Raw genomic sequence first — 18,639 nt, 5'->3', positions numbered from 1 at the left:
AACTGGAAGCATTCCCTTTGAAAACTGGCACAAGACACCGATGCCCTCTCTCACCACTCCTTTCAACATAGTGTTGGAAGTTCTGGCTAGGGCAATCAGGCAAGAGAAAGAAATAAAGGGTATTCAGTTAGGAAAAGAAGAAGTCAAATTGTCCCTGTTTGCAGATGACATGATTGTATATTTAGAAAACCCCACTGTCTCAGCCCAAAATCTCCTTAAGCTGATAAGCAACTTCAGCAAAGTCTCAGGATACAAAATCAATGTGCAAAAATCACAAGCATTCTTACACACCAGTAACAGACAAACAGAGAGCCAAATCATGAATGAACTCCCATTCACAACAGCTTCAAAGAGAATAAAATACCTAGGAATCCAACTTACAAGGGATATAAAGAACTTCTTCAAGGAGAACTACAAACCACTGCTCAGTGAAATAAAAAAGGACAAAAACAAATGGAAGAACATTCCATGCTCATGGATAGGAAGAATCAATATTGTGAAAATGGCCGTACTGCCCAAGGTAATTTATAGATTCAATGCCATCCCCATTAAGCTACTAATGACTTTCTTCACAGAATTGGAAAAAACTACTTTAAAGTTCATGTGGAACCAAAAAATACCCCGCATTGTCAAGACAATCCTAAGCCAAAAGAACAGAGCTGGAGTCATCATGCTACCTGACTTCAAACTATACTACAAGGCTACAGTAACCAAAACAGCATGGTATGGATACCAAAACAGAGATACAGACCAATGGAACAGAACAGAGCCCTCAGAAATAATACCACACATCTACAGCCATTTGATCTTTGACAAACCTGACAAAAACAAGAAATGGGGAAAGGATTCCCTATTTAATAAATGGTGCTGGGAAAATTGGCTAGCCATAAGTAGAAAGCTGAACTGGATCATTTCCTTACTCCTTATACAAAAATTAATTCAAGATGGATTAGAGACTTAAATGTTAGACCTAAAACCATAAAAACCCTAGAAGAAAACCTAGGTAATACCATTCAGGATATAGGCATGGGCAAGGACTTCATGTCTAAAACACCAAAAGCAATGGCAACAAAAGTCAAAATTGACAAATGGGATTTAATTAAACTGAAGAGCTTCTGCACAGCAAAAAAAACTACAGAATGGGAGAAAATTTTTGCAATCTACTCATCTGACAAAGGGCTAATATCCAGGACCTACAAAGAACTCAAACAAAGTTACAAGAAAAAAACAAACAACCCCGTCAAAAAGTGGTCAAAGGATATGAACAGACACTTCTCAAAAGAAGACTTTCATACAGCCAACAGATACATAAGAAAATGCTCATCATCACTTGCCATTAGAGAAATGCAAATCAAAACCACAATGAGATACCACCTCACACCAGTTAGAATGGCAATCATTAAAAAATCAGGAAACAACAGGTGCTGGAGAGGATGTGGAGAAATAGGAACACTTTTACACTGTTGGTGGGACTGTCAACTAGTTCAACCATTGTGGAAAACAGTGTGGCGATTCCTCAAGGATCTAGAACTAGAAATACCATTTGACCCAGACATCCCATTACTGGGGATATACCCAAAGGATTATAAGTCATGCTGCTATAAAGACACATGCACACGGATGTTTACTGCGGCACTATTCACAATAGCAAAGACTTGCAATCAACCCAAATGTCCATCAGTGACAAACTGGATTAAGAAAATGTGGCACATATACACCATGGAATACTATGCAGCCATAAAAAAGGATGAGTTCATGTCCTTTGTAGGGACATGGATGCAACTGGAAACCATCATTCTCAGCAAACTATCGCAAAGACACAACACCAAACACCACGTGTTCTCACTTATAGGTGGGAATTGAACAATGAGATCACTTGGACAGAGGAAGGGGATCATCACACACTGGGTCCTATTGTGGGGAGGGGGTAGGGGGGAGGGGTAGCATTAGGAGATATACCTAATGTAAATGACCAGTTAATGAGTGCAGCACACCAACATGGCACATGTATACATGTGTAACAAACCTGCATGTTGTGCACACGTACCCTAGAACTTAAAGTATAATAATTAAAAAGAAAAGAAAAGGATGTTAATGAGCAATAAGAAATCATCTAGGCCGGGCATGGTGGCTTACGCCTGTAATCCCAGCACTTTGGGAGGCCAAGGTGGGAGGATCACCTGATGGTGGGAGTTTGCAACCAGACTGGCCAACATAGTGAAATCCTGCCTCTACTAAAAATACAAAAATTAGCTGGGTATGGTGGCAGCATCTGTAATCCCAGCTACTCAGGAGGCTGAGGCAGAAGAATCACTCAAACTCAGAGGCAGAGGTTGCAGTGAGCCTAGACTGCACCACTGCACTGCAGCCTGGGCAACATAAGTAGACGCTGTCTCGACAGCAACAAAAACAGAAATCACCTGAAGATACAATAGTAACTTGCAATGGTTAGTAAAAAGACAAAAACACAGAATATTATGTCACTAATTGTCGTGTGGAAACTACTCCTATATTGAGTATAAAGACTAAAAGATGAACCTATCAAAAATAACTACAACAACTTTTCAAAACATAGACACTATAATAAGATATAAATAGAAACAGCAAAATGTTAACAAGTGAAGGAATGAAATTAAAATATAGAGTTTTATTAGTTTTCTCCTCACTTGTTTATCTTTGCAATGAGAGTTAAGTTGTCATCAGTTTAAAATATTGGGTTATAAGATGTGATTTGCAAGCCTCATGGTAGCCTCAAGTCAAAAGACCTACAACAGATACATCAAAAATGAAAAGCAAGAAATTAAAACATACCACCAGAGAAAATCATTTTCACTAAAGGAAGACAAAATGGAAGAAAGAGAAGATTATAAAGTGACCAGAAAACAAATAACAAAATGGGAGGAATAACTCCCTACTTATCAACAATAATATTGAATGTAAATGGACTAAATACTCTAATAAAAAGACAGAGTGGCTGAATGGATTTTTAAAAAATAAGATCCAATGATCTGTTGCCTGCAAAAACACACTTCACCTATAAAGACACACATAGACAAATGAAAGGATGAAAGAAATTATTCCATGCAAAGGGAAACCAAAAAAGAGTAGGAGTAGCTACTCTTTTGAGACAAAAGAGATTTCAAGACAAAAACTATAAAAAGAGACAAAGAAGGTCACTGTGTAATTACAAAGGGGTCAGTTCAGCAATAGGATATAACAATTGTAAATATATATGCACCCAACACTGGAGCACCCAGATATAAAGCATATATTATTAGAGTTAAATAAAGAGAGTTTACCAGTTAAAGAGAGAGAGACGTCCCAATACAATAATAGATGGGGACTTCGACACTCCACTTTGAACATTGGACAGATCATTCAGACAGAAAGTCAACAAAGAAACATTGGACTTAGTCTGTGCTATAGATCAAATGAACCTAACAGATATATACAGAATATTTCATCCAATAGCACATTCTTCTCCTCAATACATGGATTATTCTCTAGAATAGGTCAAATATGAAATCACAAAACAAGTGTTAAAACAGTCAAAAAATTGAAATAATATCAAGTATCTTCTCTGGCCACAATGGAATAAAACTAGAAATCAATAACAAGAGAAATTGGAATTGGAAACTATACAAACATATGGAAATTAAACAATATATTCTGAATGATCAGTAGGTCCATGAAGAAATTAAGAAGGAAATTGAAATATTTCTTGAAACAAATGATAATGTAAACACAATATTCCAAAACCTAAGGTATACAGTAAAAGCACTACTAAGTGGTAAGTTTTTAGTGATAAGCACCTACATTGAAGTAGAAAAACTTCAAATAAACAACATAATGATTCTGTTTAAAGAAGTAGAAAAGCAAGAGCAAAACAAACTCAAAATTAGTAGAAGAAATAATAAAGATCAGAGCAAAAATAAGTGAAATTGAAATGAAAAATATATAAAAGATAAATGAAGTGAAAAATTGGGTTTTTGAAAAGAAAAACAAAATTGGTGAACCTTTAAACAGACTAAGAATAAAAGAGAAAACACAAATAAATAAAATGAGAAATGAAAAAGGATACATTACAATGGATACTGCAGAAATTCAAAGGATCATTAGAGACTACCATGAGTAACTACATGCCAATAAATAGGAAAACCTAAAAAAAGGATAAATTATACCTACCAAGATTTAACTACAAAGAAATCCAAAACCTGAATAGATGAATAACAAGTAATGAGATCAAGTAATAAAAAGTCTCCCAGCAAAGAAAATTCCAGGACCCAGTGGCTTCACTGCTGAATTTTACCAAAGATTTAGAAAGGAACTAATACCAATCCCAATCAAACTAATCCAAAAAATAGAGAATGGAAGAATACTTCTAAACTCATTCTACAAGGGCAGTACTACCCTGATACCAAAACCAGACAAAGACACATCAAAAAAAAAAAAAAAAAAAAAGGAAAGAAAAAAGAAAACTACAAGCCAATATCCCTGATGAGCATTGATGCAAAAATCCTCAAAAAAATACTATCAAACTGAATTCCACAACACATTAAAAAGATCATGACCATATGGGATTTATCCCAGGGATGCAAGAATGGTTCAACATTTCTAATCAATCAACACTATACATCTTCTCAACAGAATGAAAGACAAAAACATATGATCATTTCAGTTGATGCTAAAAAGAACTTGATAAAAATCAACATTCCTTCATAATAAAAAAAACTCCAAAAAAACTGGATATAGAAGGAACATATCTCAACACAATGTAAGTTATATACAACAGACTCACAGTTAGTATAACATTGAATGGGGGAAAACTGAAAGCTTTTTCTCTAAGACCTGGAACACGGTAAGGATGCCCACTTTCACCAATGTTATTCAACATAATACCAGAGTCCTAGCTAGAGCAATCAGGTAAGGGAAAGAAATAAAGTGCATCCAAATCAGAAAGGAAGTCAAATTATTCCTGTTTGCACATTATATAATCTTACATTTGGAAAACCTAAAGACTCCACCAAAAAACTATTCAAACTGATAACCAAATTCAGTAAAGTTGCCAGATACAAAATAAACATACAAAAATCAGTAGCATTTCTATATGCCAACATCGAACAATCTGAAAAAGAAATCAAGAAAGTAATCACATTTATGATAACTACAAATAAAATAAAATACCTAGTAATTAACCAAAGAAGTGAAAGATCTCTACAATGAAAACCATAAAACATTGATAAAAGAAATTGAAGAGGACACACAAAAAAATGAAAAGATGTTCCATGTTCATGGATTGAAAGAATCAATATTGTTAAAACGTCCATACTACCCAAAGCAATCTACAGATTCAATGCAATCCCTACCAAAATACCAATGGTGTTCTCTACAGAAAGAGAAAAAACAATCCTAAAACTTATATTGAACCACAAAAGACCCAGAATAGCCAAAGCCATCCTAAGCATAAAGTGCAAAATTTGAAGAATCACTTTACCTGGTTTCAAGTTATACTACAAAGCTATAGTAATCACAACAGCATGGTACTGACATAAAAACAGACACAAAGACCAATGTGACATAATAGAGAACCCAAAAATAAGTTCACGTATCTACAGTCAACTCATTCAACAAAGGTGCCGAGAGCATATGCTGGGAAAGGACAGTCTCTTTAATAAATGGTACTGGCAAGCTGGATATCCATATGCAAAAGAAGGAAACTAGACTCCTATCTCTTGTCATATACAAAATCAAATCAAAATGAATTAAAGACAAATCTAAAACCTCAAGCTATGAAACTACTAAAAGAAAACTTCAGGGAGACTCTCCAGGACATCGGTCTTGGCAAAGATTTCTTGGGTAATATCCCACCAGCCCAGGCAACCAAAGCAAAAATGGAAAAATGGGGTCACATCAGGTTAAAAAGCTTCTGTACAGCAAAGAAAACAATCAACAAAGAGACAACCCACAGAATGGGTTAAACAGCTGCAAACAAATATTTATCCCTTCATTTCACAAGGGATTAATACCCAGAATATATAAGGAGTTCAAACTCCTCAATAGGAAAAAATGTGGTAATAATCTAAACATGACAAAAATAGGCAGAAGCTCTGAAAAGATATTTCTCAAAAGAAGGCATACAAATGGCAAACAGGTATATGAAAAGATGCTCAACATTATTGATCATTTGAGAAATTGCTCAAAACTACAATGAGATATCATCTCACCCCAGTTAAAAATGGCTTTTATCCAAAATGCAGGCAATAATGAATGCCGGAGAGGACGTGGGGGAAAAGGAACCTTCATATGCTGTTGGTGGTAACGTAAATTAGCATAACCACTGTAGAGAACAGTATGGTGTTTCCTCAATAACTAAAAATAGAACTACCATGTGATTCAGCAGTCCCACTGCTAGGTATACATCCACAAGGAAGGAAATCAGTATATTGAAGAAAAGTCTGAAGAAATAAGCTCCCATGTCTATTGCAGCACTATTCACAATAGCCAAGATTTGGAAGCAACCTAAGTGTTCAACAACAGGCATACAGATAAAGAAAATGTGGTACATATACATAATGGACTACTATTCTGCCATAAAAAATAATGAGATCCCGTCATTTGCAACAACATGGATGGAACTGGAGGTAATTATGTTAAGTGATATAAGCCAGGCACAGAAAGACAAACTTCACATGTTATCTCCCATTTGTGGGAGTTAAAAATTAAAACACCTGAACCCATGGAGATAGAGAGTAGAATGATGGTTACTAGAGGCTGGGAAGGATCATTGAAGTCAGGATGGTTAATGAGTGTAAAAATATAGTTAGATGGAATGAATAAGAGCTAGTATTTGATAACATAACAGAGTGATTACAGTCAACAATAATTCATTGTACATTTTTAAATAACTAAAAGGATATAATTGGAATGATTGTAACACAAAGAAATGATAAATGTTTGGTGATGGATATTCCATTTACCAGATGTGATTGTTATGCATTGTATGCCTGTTGCAAAATATCTCATGTACCCCATAAATACGTATAACTTCTATTAATGTGTATCCATAAAAATTAAAAATTTAAAGAAGTGGGAGGTAGGTGAGGGTATAAAGGCAACAGGAGAGGTCTTTCTTATGGTAAAGGAACTAACTGGTCTATATCTTGCCTATGCTGGTGAATACCCAAATCTACAGATGTGATAAAATTGTACAGAACTAAACACACACCCATACACAAATGAGTACAAGTAAAGCTTGGGAAATCTGAATAAGACATACAGATTGAATCAATGCCAATATCGTGGTTGTGATATCATAATATAGTTTTGCAAGATATAACCATTGGGGGAACCCAGATAATGGGTACACAGATCTCTATTATTGTTTACAATGACATGTAAATCTATAATTGTCTCAATTAAAATTTTAACTGAAATGATAATGCATGCTGTCTATAAAAAAAATAAAAAATAAAGAAAAAAATGAAGAAAATCAAAATAGTCCTCAATTTCACCACTTAGAAATAAGCAACTGCTAAGACTTATTCTTTCATCCCTTTAAGAATTCGTATTTTAAAATACTGGTATTGAACTGTTTTATACGCCAGTTTGTTTTTTAACATGGTATACTCTGTTAAGTTTTCCACGTCATTAAATAAACTTTTTTTTTTAGAAGCAAGGTCTAGCACTGCCACTCAGGCTAGAGTGCATTGGCATGACCACAGCTCACTGCAGCATCAAACTCCTAGGCTTAAGAAATCCTTCTGCCTCAGCCTCCCAAGTACCTGAGACTACAGGTGTGCACCACCATGTCTGGCTTTTTTTTTTTTTTTGGTAGAGATGGGGGTCTCACTATGTTGCCTAGGTTGGTCTTGAACTCCTGGCCTAAAGCTCTCCTCCTGCTTTGGCCTCCAAAAGTGCAGGGATTACAGGCATGAGCCACCATTCCCAACCAGAAACATTGTTTTTAGTGACTGTATATTATTCCTTCATATGGAAAATCCAATCTATTTACCCAATCCTTTGTTTTGTTGTATTTTTTCCTACTATGAGAAATGTTCAGTGAGTATCTTTACAGATAAGCCTTTGGCCAGATTCCCGATTATTTTCTTCCAACTAATTTTAAGAAGTGGAATTATTATTCAAAGGCTATAAGCATTTTTAAGACTTTTGACACACCACTAAAATACTCTGAAGAAATGTTGTAGCAAAACACACTATTAACAGTACCTGAAAATATCCATTCCCCAAACTCTCGCAAATACTGAGGATTATAATTCACTAAAAGTTGTAAATTTGTTAAGAGAGATATAGTATCTCATTTTTAAACTGCATTCCTTTAAATATTAATCTAACTGAAATTTCTTATTTGATTTTGGTCATTAAATGTCTTTTGGGAATTTACCTTCCATGTTCTTTACCCATTTCCCTGTCTCAGTGAGCATCATATTTTCTAACTGATTTATAAATGAGCTTTATCAAGTAATGCTCTTGATCCCATATGCAATTTTTCCCCAGTTCTTTTACTTTTTAATATACAGAATTTTAATAATTTTACATATTAAAGTCTATTTAGCTGTTTCTTTATGGCTTATCCTTTGATTTCAAGTTAAGTCCTTCCTTTCCCTGATAGCTGATTATAGTTATCTTTATACTCTATCCTTACTTTTCATCCTTTCATAATTTTATCATGTTTTTACATTTAGCCTTTTTCCACCTGTAACTTAGTTTGGTATAAATTATAAAAAAACAGATCTGATGACTTTTCCAAATGTTTCACCATTTGTCTTACCACTATTTATTGGGTGGCTCAATTTTTTTCCCCAAATTTCAAATGTCAATCTTGTTAGTACTAAATTCATGTGTGTGTTTGGGGTTGCTTTTAGAGATTTCTATTCTGTTCCATTGTTCTGTTTACTGTTGGCTACAGTCTCATTTTATTTCACTGATTGTACTGATGGGTGGTATAAAAGATAGTAATGCCTGGAAATGCAAGTCTTCATTTTATCATTGTTCTTTTTAAGTTTTCCTGACTATTCTCACCGATACATCTAACATATTTTTTACTGACGTGAGCATCCAACAAAATACATATGTAGCTGTGACCTATACTTTCATTTCTTCAACTGCTAATTACATGAGGGACACCTATCGGGTGTTTACTTTGTGCCAGTCTCTGTTCTAAATGTTTTATATGCATCAACTCATTTAATGCTAGAAGCAATCCTGTAAGGTGGATACCTTTATTGCTCATGTTTTATGAAAGAGGAAACGCAGGCATGGAGAGGCAAGGTTAATTTGCCCAAGGTCACACAGCTGGCGTGTGGCTAAGCTAGCCGTTGCATGTGAATTAGACTGCCTGCCCACTCATCCCAGGCAATCTGATTCCAGAGCTCACTGTCTCTCAAGCAGTATGGCAGGGGTTAATACTATTTTGATTTTTTGCTTTAAACTGGAGATACTGTGATTTAATAATCCTTTGATATGCCAAAGTGACTACAAGCACTGTTCAAATCAGCTTTTTACACACATTCTATAGCAATATAGTACTTTTTCTCTTTAAAGTATTGAAGGATGAAATTTTCTTCAAATTATAAAATACCACTAAGATTGTTAAATTCCAATGAAGAAGCAAAAGAAGGCAAAAAACTATTGCCACAAGAGCCCTGGATTAGGCAACAGGGAAACAAAAGTTCTGGTCCTTGTTTTGTTGCTAACTAGCTTGCTGCTTCCACCCCCACTCCAACACATACACCCACCAAAATATTGTCCTTATTAGTCTGTAATCCTGGCTAAAATTACAGTATTACAGATTCATTTCTCCAGGTTAACTCTTTCTGAGATGTGACTACTTGTCAGAGTATTGATTATTTGCACTGTTTTGAGATTTTAATTCCTCTTAACCAGGAACCTTGCCCTGCCACGATAGGAGTTGTCATGGTTCAGCAGGGAGCCGGGAATAGAAAGCAATGTTATTCTGGAGCCTGAAAGGCTGTGAGAGGTATGTGTGGTGAGGGACCACAGCTGACAGAAACAGGCTCTGGGGAGTAGCTTGGGTATCTCAGGTGACAGAGAGTGGTGAGAGGGGAAGCTGAGAGGAGGAAGATGGTCCTGCAGAGGGAATATAGGTAGAGCCTCCTCTACTTGAAGTTTTCCCAGGGCTGGTGCTGGGAGCAGCCAAGGATTCTAAAAGAAGGCCTTCCTCTGGGGATCAGGAAGGGAGAGAGGGAATATGAAAAGACTTTGCCCCCTTGACACTGACCCAGAGTCTCCGCGAGTCATTGGAAAAGATGCATGAGAAGCTGTGTCTAAGGGTATGCAAACATATACACACAACACCATAAAAGGAGAAAGCTTTTTAGGCTTTCCTCAAATCATCAGGCTTGTGAATTTCTTTAACAAAAATCTCGGAACATCATGGCTCTACCAAACCTTTGCCTATTTGTCATTGCCACAGTGATGCTGACTTTCAATTCCAGTACCAGGGGAAAAAGATGTGTGTGTGGTGGGGGGAGGAGGGCAGTAGTATAACTTTTTTATAAATTCTTATTTGTTCAACAAATACTTTCATTTTTTTGTTTTATGGGGTGTGGGTGGAAAAGTTTCTGTATTTTTACTAATTATAGACGCTATGGATGCTTACTGTGAAAAAAAAATCAATGACACAAAGAAGAGAAATTCTGTCACCCTACCACATTGTAGTGTGTCTCTTCCAGGTTTTTTTTTCAAAATTGGATCACACTGTTCTGCAATTGGCATTTTAACTTAACATATACAATAAATGTAGTATTCCATCTTATTTATTAATGTCCATAATATTCCATTATATTTATATACCATAATTTATTCAACAAACCAAGCTGATAAACATTTAGGTCATGATAATTTTTTTATTATATATCATCATTGTATTAATTGTTCCCAATGTATCATAATTTCCTAAGAGAAGAGTAACTAAATGACACATGCATAAAATTTTACTATACATTTTCCTATTTCTATGGTTTATTTATATCTTTTGTCATGTCTCTTGCTGGTATCCAGCTCTTTTGTAGAAACCTCTTAAACTTGTCCTTTGTTCTTTGTTCCACTTCACAATTGGTAGAACACGGGTCGATAGGGAGCTCAAAGATTCTCAAATTTGGGGCATCGTGTAATCTTTAGACCTTAAAGAAATCTTTCTAGGAGTAGCAGATATCAAGCTACTGGCAAATGAAAATTCTATGTGAAAAGACTACCTCTACAAAGGAGTAAAGTTCTATGTCCTCGGTGTTCTGTCATATAATTACACTTTCATGATGATTGTTCTGGTAAAAATGAGTCAGGGAGAAAAGTGTACTGTTTTAGGCTTGATTACCTAGGATCACATGAGAGTACCTGGGAAGGAGTTGCTGAGACCAATGACTACCCTTTGAACCAAACAATATATAAAAAGATCAAAGCTTGGGTGTAATCTCTTCCTGGGCCACTTAGCTGCATTTTTCTTCCTCAGCACATATTGTTCCCTGCCAGAATTAATACATGAGAGCTGAGATTATGAGAAGCCCAACCAAGACCATGTGCATGACATCAGGGCAGATCTATTGGCACCACTCAAAGGGCGGAGCACAGCGCTCGCGCAGATTAGAATTCATTACACTTAGTGCATAGACTGCAGGCTGCACTGAGAATCGGGCCATAGTGCCTATTGGAAGGTCAATGGGAGAAGAAATAAAAAGAAAGAAAGAAATAGAAAATATGCTGAATCAGGGCAGAAGGGTCTTCCGAATCTCCTAAACTGGGGTCATGGTCATGCATGACAAGATTGGGGTGTCGCTGCCGAAGAAAGCACAAATTCAACTGATGGGAACTCAATAAAATATGTGCCCAGCATCGACTGAGTCTTTTCTCTTCCTCAGCAGAACTTGTGCTTATATCCTGTGGGCTTTCCACAGAATTCCTGTCAGGGACTTTCTTAGACCTTCTCCAACCCCCACTGAGGCTCCAAATCTGCACATCTTTGTGTTCTTGTTCTCTCTCTCTCTCTTCCCTTCCCCCGTTTCTCTTTTCTCTTGCTTCTTCCCTTTCCTCCCTTCATTCTCCTCATCCCGGTTGCTAGAAATCCATTGGCAAATGAGACCTCTATTACTTCTTTCTTTGAATGCCTTCTCTGTTGCCTACAAACTGTCTGAAGTATTTCTTCCTTCAACTATGTTCTAGTTAAAACTGTCTTAGTATCTACTCACTTTATCACTCTTGTTTCTCAGTGAGGTTTCAAAGATTAGAAGGTGGCTAGTGTGTATGTGTATGAGTGTGTGTGTGAGAGAGAGAATGAGTGCATGTGTATACAGGAACCATTGGCTTTACGCAATATAGATGGGAACTTCCCTATGACTTGAAATGGGACCTTAGGCTCTAAGGCAGGGGTTCTCGGCCGCAGCTGCTCATTAGAATCACTAGAGCAGTTTTTAAAAATTCCCGTGCTTAGACTGAATCCCACACCAATTAAATCAGAATCTCTGGGTGTGGGACCTGGAATCAGTCCTTTTTAACAGCTCCATAGCAATTCCAAGGTGCAGGCAAGTTGAAAGCCTCTTCTCTAGGAGAAGTTAATGTATTAGTTAACCTGCTAGAATTAACAACCTCTCACTCATTGTTATCATTATCAGATGGGAGCCTTGATGGTTTATGCCAAAGCCCCCACCAATAGAAATGTGGTAAAATTCCGACACTGCTGGATCTGAACCAGTGGCTTTCTCAGCCCCAGGTAAACCATCTTGCCAATGTAAACCTAATTCTGTTAGACAACTGGATTTTACCGCCGGTGCTGTAAACAGCTCATTCCCTGCTAAAGTGGAAAAGGTCTTGTGTCACAGAAGTTACATGGACCCCTTGGGCTGTCAGGGCTCTCCACTGTCCAGATTCTTGTGTCACAGTTGTGTGTGCGCGCACATGTATGTGTGCTTGCATGTGTGTGTGTGTGTTTTCATGTTCTTTCTTTTCAAAGTGGTTATTACCAAATTTGACCCAAAAAAGGAAGAGGTGATGGAGTGTGGCCATGTAGTGTTGTCTGTTTCTATTTGCCTTAATAATTTTTTGATGGCATCATGTCACTTAATAGGCACTTATTTTCTAAGCTATAAAGATATTATCTTGCTCAATTTCAACATTTCTATGAGATAAGTATTATTTCCATACTACAGTTGAGAAAACTGAGGAGCATGGAGATTAAACTTGCCTGAAGGCAAACAGCTAAAAAGTGATAGAACCAGAATTTGAATTCAAGTTGATCTGACTTCAGAGTCCAGGCTTGTAGACACATTATATTGACAGTTAGAGTATTTTTTGTGATCGTCCACATGCCCTTTATCCAACGGCAAGTATTAGTAAAATGTACTTTTTACCTTAAGGAATTCCAGATTTATTTTTACTGATCAGACCCATAATTATGAGTTATTGATCTCCACAAATGCACAGTGGTCAAGGTTGCTAAGGTAGTGCTATGCCCAAGTTGAGTGCCTAATAAATGTTTACTGAAGAATAGATGGATGGATGGATGAATGAATGGAAAAGTCAATGCAGGAGTGGATAAATAAATAAATGAATGAGGTATCTAATGATAATCTACATTATCTTCCCCATTAGATTAGGCTCCTTGAGGGGAGGGGATAGGTCTTGTTAACTACTGCATCTGTGCCTAACATAGTGCCTGACACTTACCAGATGTTCATGTAAGTACAGAAAGCAGTGGAAAAATAAATAGCAGTACAGGCCACTGGACCAAAAATTACTCTGTTGATAGAATTTGAAGCAAATAAATTGTATCTCAGTATCTTTCCATAGAGTAAAAAGGTCTAAATTCAGGAAAATAAGGATACCAAAGAAGTAGCAGAAAACTGAAAAATGTTGGAAATTCTTCGTGTTGTCTCTAAAAACAAGAATCTATACATTTCCATATATTTGGAAAATATAAATTTTAAAATATCTTTTCCAGTTTGATTATATTTCTCAGTGTTGTGTATGTAAAGCTTCAGGGTTATACTCACCCACACATAAGAGCTATAATCACAGTGTACTTCATGTGTAGAAAGGAAAGTGGTATTCTCTCAGTACAAAGAGCTTCGAAATCTGATAAGCACCATACCCCTCAGGGTTGAGAAGTAGAAGTGTTCTGTTTGTTGTTCTCCAGAGCCACTTTCAGATATTCCTCCTCATTCCACTTTCTTATAAAAACCTCTTCTCCTCTTAGGCTTGCACTGTATGGACTACACCACGCCCCATCCACCACGGAATAACAAATTGCTGATCACCCTTTTGCTTCCTACTCAGACTCACTGAAGAGCCTGATTGACAGCCATCTTCTCCACATGGCGCCTGATATTACCCTTGAAGCTCATCCAGCAACCTTGCATCTCAGTTCCCTACCCTTCTAATTCGTGATTATCTCCATTCCTGCACAGCTACCCATGGCCATGGTCACCCCCTTGTGCTTTTCACCCCAGAAATTCATCACATCAAAACCCAAAGGGATTTTTTTGTTAAATTTATGGAGTACAAGTGCAATATTGTTACATGCATAGATTGCATAGTGGTGAAGTCAGGGCCTTCAGGTATCCATCACCCAATTCACATAAATTGTACCCATTAGGGAATTTCTCATCATTCATCTTCCTCCCACTGAGATTCTCTTCTGAGTCTCCATTGTCTATCATTCCACACTCTAAGTCCATGTGTAAACATTATTTAGCTCCCACATATGAGTGAGAACATGTGATATTTATTATTCTGTGTCTTGTTTCACTGAAGATAATGGTGACAAGAATGTACACTGGGAAAAGAACATCCTTTTCACTGAATGGTGCTGGTAAAATTGGATTCCAATATATAGAAGAATGAAACTGGACTCCCATCTCTCACCAAATAAAAAAATCAGCTCAAGATATGTTAAAAATTTAAATGTAAGACCTGAAACTTTAAAAATATTGGAAGAATACCTAGAGAAAACTCTTCTGGACATTAGTCAAAGAATTCATGACTAAGACCTAAAAAGCACAGGCAAGAAAATCAAAAATAGGCAAATGGGACTTAGACTAAAAGGTTTAAGTTTCTTCTGCACAGCAAAAGAAATAATCAACAAAGTGAACAGACAACTTGCAGAATGGGAGAAAATATTTGCAAACCATGCATCTGACAGGGGACTAATATCCAGAATTTGCAAGGAACTCAAACAACTCAACAACAACAAATACAAATAATTCCATTAAAAAGTAGGCAAAGGGCAGGAACAGACATTTTTAAAACAAATCGTAAATTCAGACATCCCATTTGTCATTGTACTAGTCTGTCTTCATGCTGCTGATAAAGACATACCCAAGACTGGGTAATTTATAAAGAAAAAGAGGTTTAATGGACTCACCATTCCACATGGCTAGGGAGGCCTCGCAATCCCGATGGAAGGCAAGGAGGAGCAAAGTCATGTCTCACATGGCAGCAGGCAAGAGAGAATAGTGAGAGCCAAGCGAAAGGGTAAACCCCTTATAAAATCATCAGATCTTGTAGGAGTTATTCACTACCAGGAGAACAGTATGGGGGAAACCACCCCCATGATTCAATTATCTCCCACAACAGGGTCACTCCTACAACATGCGGGAATTATGGGAGCTACAATTCAAGATGAAATTTAGGTGTGGACACAGCCAAACCATATCAGTCATCCATTATCTCTTCCTTCCAGCTTTCCTGCTTAGTTTTGTTAGATTTTTTTTTTTCTTTTTTTGAGAGAAGGTCTCACTTTGTTGCCCAGGGTAGAGTGCAGTGATGTCATCATGGCTCACTGCAATCTTGAACTCCTGGGCTCAAGCTATCCTCCCACCTCAGCCTCACAAGCAACTGGGACTACAGGTGCATGCCATCATGCCAACTAATTTTTTTTTTGGTAGAGATGGAGGTATTGCCATAACTCCCAAGCTGGTTTTAAACTCCCAGGCTCAAATGATCTTCCTACCTCACCCTTCCAAAGCGCTGGCATTACAGGCATGAGCCACTGTGCCTGGCTCAGGTTTTTTGATCTATGATCCTTTCCACTTTTTTGCCATCATGCCCTTTTGCCTTCCCTTCTCCCACACAGGCTTAGATTCCTGAGCCCATCATTATAATCATCCTATCACAAATATGCTAGGCTTAATTGACTTTTTCTCCTTTCACAGCATGTGCCTACAGAACCCCCAGTCCTCCCCTGTGTCAATGCCTAAGCAGCTGAGCATGGCCGTAAAAATCACAAAACCAATCCAGATTTCTATCACAATAAAATCTTAATTATAGGTATCAGCAGGTGGTCTACATGGCCCAGCAATCTTACCTTTGTTCTCTAGAAAGCTTGAGCTCCCATTCTCTGCCACTGCTATTTCTCTGACTCACCCTGAGAAGACTACCTATTGCAGATACTGTAGAATTGTCTTTGTTTACAGAATCCTAATTTTATTTGAGTGATGCAGAATGAAGTTTGGGCTAAACCAGCATTTTTTAACCTGTGTTATGTGAACTCCCAGTGGAACACAAAGACTTTCCAAGGGAATATGGGCACAAATACTCAACTACCTTTTGCAAAATTTAAAACAATTTAGTACATTTTTATAAACCTATCCACCTGAAAATGCACCTGCCAGTTTTTGGTTCTTATCTTCCTTTTCACAATTACCCTTTTCCACCTTACAGAAGAAATTCATACATTTCTCCCTTCTTAAATCTTACTGTGGTACATTGTACATTAATGTAAAGCTCTGATGTACTAAATCAAGGGAGTCTGTGTGTGTGTGTGTGTGTGTGTATGACAGGGTCTCACTCTGTTACCCAGGCTGGAGTGCAATGATGTGATCTTGGCTCACTGCAGCCTCAACCTTCTGGGCTTAAGCAATGTTTCCACCTCAGCCTCCTGAGTAGCTGGGATCATAGGCATGTGTCGCCACACCTGGCTTATTGTTTGTATTTTTTGTTGCTCAGGCTGTTGCTCAGGCTGGTCTCGAACTCCTGAGTGCAAGTGATCTGCCCACCTGAGCCTCCCAAAGTGTTGGGATGACAAATATGAGCCACTGCATTTGGCCTAAATCAAGGGATATTTCTAACTATTGATAGCAGAGAAGAATTGGGAAAGTTAGGCACCTCCTCACATATTTTTAAATCAACATCTAACCACTTTTATCAGAAGTTTGAATAGTTAATAAAAACGTAATCACTGATAAAATTTAAATTACTATTAAATAATAAAACTCTTGTACCACTCTTTCAAATGTAGCTAGTAGAACAAAAATACCGTAGTGATTTAATACCCACTGTTATTCATTTAAAAAATAAACAGGTTCTTCTTTAATAATTGGATACTTCGCTCATTATTTTTCTTCTTGAATAAGAAGAAAAATTTGTTTCAGTAAGGATCATCTCAATGTGGCAGGGAGAGCTCATGTATGAGTTAATCTGACTATGTGCTCTGTAAGTCTGGTAACACATTTTATGTGCTTTGTTCACCTAGATATGCTCAATGACCAGCGAATCTATATCTAAACCGTTAAGCTCAGCATTAATCTCTGTTTACTTTTAAGTATGTGCAGCAAAAATTCAGCACGCTTTTTGGGCCACTGACCCCATGTTCAGCCCCACTGCTTGGCCTGGGCACACCCAACAACTCCCCCACCGAAATGTCGGAATGGTACACTCTGCTTCTGTAAAGTGACATCTTTCAGATGCCCGGTGGCTTTTTGTATGTGCATATGCCTGATGGCCTGGGCAATTTCATGAGTGTTCTGAAAGTGAACACAAAGATTTGAACCTCTTGATTTGCATAATTTTGTGGGATTTTCTGGGTCAAGTGAATAGTGAACTATTTTCACAGATCACCTCAGGTCACTTAGGGGAAGAGCAATCTCATCATATTTAACTTCTTAGCTGCACTTGACACTGTTAACTACTAACCAATTATCAAACCACTCTCTTCCTTTGGACCCTATGAGACCATGCACTATAAGTTTCCTACCACTCCGTGGCCTCAGACTCCTGTTCTGATCCCTTCTTCTCAAGCCACATCTGAATGTTGGGGCTCCTCATGGCTCTGTCCTGAGCTCAATCCTTTCCTCGTGCTCTGTTTTGTCATTCCAGGATGATCGCATTTACATAGGCTGCTGATTCAAATATATATCTCTAATCTAGTCTCCTTGCGGAGCTCCAGGTTTGCATAGCTAATTGATAACCTGAATTCTCTATTTGGAGGTCTCACAGGCATCTCAGATTTAAGATTTACAAAACCAAATTCTTAATCCTTGCCTGCTCAAATGTGCTTTCCTTTGGTCTTCTACATCAATAAATAACATTTTCATCTACTCAGATGCTTTAGCATGAATACTCGGTGTGTCATCCTTGATATAGCCTTTACCTTCAGTCTCACCTCCCTCCTTCAATCCCACCTTCAATTCTAACTAAGCCATCACTGAGTCCCATAGATATATCTATCTAAAATATTCCCTGGAATCCACTTATCTTTGTTTCTGCTCTCACCACAATCCAAGCCATCAGACTTTTACAATAGCTTCTTAACTGGTTTTCCTCCATGTTTTGTCTTGTTTTGTTTTTTCTTTCTTTCTTTCTTTCTTTCTTTCTTTCTTTCTTTCTTTCTTT

General features: G+C 37.4%; 1 long non-coding RNA gene across 1 annotated transcript in view; it reads right to left on the bottom strand.

Moving 5' to 3' along the window:
* LOC111554442 overlaps positions 1–18,639 on the bottom strand; it is a 29,553-nt gene that overhangs the window by 10,280 nt on the left and 634 nt on the right. The gene's annotated exons all lie outside the window — the stretch shown is intronic.

This window comes from Piliocolobus tephrosceles, chromosome 6 (assembly GCF_002776525.5).
Source record: "Piliocolobus tephrosceles isolate RC106 chromosome 6, ASM277652v3, whole genome shotgun sequence".
Classification (NCBI taxonomy): Eukaryota; Metazoa; Chordata; class Mammalia; order Primates; family Cercopithecidae; genus Piliocolobus; species Piliocolobus tephrosceles.
This window is presented reverse-complemented; position numbering and strand designations above follow the sequence as displayed.